The sequence below is a fragment of the Octodon degus genome, unplaced genomic scaffold, assembly GCF_000260255.1.
Source record: "Octodon degus isolate 3935 unplaced genomic scaffold, OctDeg1.0 scaffold00051, whole genome shotgun sequence".
Taxonomy (NCBI): Eukaryota; Metazoa; Chordata; class Mammalia; order Rodentia; family Octodontidae; genus Octodon; species Octodon degus.
Window position 1 is genome coordinate 4882674 of NW_004524627.1, and position 833 is coordinate 4883506.

The following is an 833-nucleotide window of genomic DNA, read 5'->3' on the forward strand; positions in this document are numbered from 1 at the left end:
AACAACCCGTCCACAAGACAAGTGAGCGTCCACAAAGTCTCCTCGTCCGTCATTTACCGCCTTTCGGTGAATGAGGGAGGAAAAAGTCTGCCACCGTCTCCGTCGCAGAGTTCCGAGACGCCGAGAGACCAGACAAAGAAGCGGTTGCCGCGGGGCCGAGGCCGGGCCGTGCCAGTCCGCGGTGGACGCGCATTCCGGCGCGACCTTGCGCCTGCGGCCGCGGAAAGTGGGCCGGCTCTGCCGAGGAAGGCGCTTCCTCAGTGGCCGCCCGGTCCTAGGATTCTCCTGCCGCCCACGGGGCGCGCACCGCGTCTCTCTGCCTCGTCCACGACGGAGGAGAGCACAGCCCCGAGAGTTGGCCTCAGCCCGCCGTGCCCCGCCTTCGCTGGCGTCGGCCTTTTGTACTCGCCCCACGTGACCGCGGCCGGCTCTTCCCTCGCGCCCCGCCCGCCCTCCGGCCTTTCCAGTCTCCCGGCGCGCTCTTCCCGCTGAAGACAGCCCCCCTCTCCACTGCCTGCCCCGCTGTTCCGGTTTCCTCCCTCGGCGGCCGTTCCCGCGCGTGCGTCCCTCCCCCAGCGGCTGTTCCACCACCTCGCTGCCCCTCCCCCCGGCCGGAGCTCACTGTCTCCAAGATGGCGGCCGTGTCAGTTTGGGGCATCTCCGCGGTCCGGCCCGGGCCCCCGGGATCCCGGCTCTCTTCTCCCCCGGTAAGTAGCCGAGGGGATGCCCCCGGCCGCCGAGCCCGAGGCGGAGCCGCTCCGGGGCCCGCTCCGCCGTCTTGCGGGGTCGGCAGCTGCTGCAGGCCCCACCGCGGCCTGCGCCGCCTCCCGCAG

General features: G+C 71.8%; 1 protein-coding gene across 3 annotated transcripts in view; it reads left to right on the top strand.

The window, feature by feature from the left end:
* Positions 1–617: 617 nt before the first annotated feature.
* The window catches only part of Kat6a (lysine acetyltransferase 6A), a 149561-nt gene continuing 149345 nt past the window's right edge, over positions 618–833 (top strand). The window contains exon 1 of one of the 3 annotated variants that reach the window (XM_023717223.1): positions 618–707. The gene's annotated coding sequence lies outside the window, so the exon portion shown is untranslated. The remainder of the gene's footprint in view (positions 708–833) is intronic. The other 2 variants (XM_023717224.1, XM_023717226.1) reach the window with 2 other exon arrangements.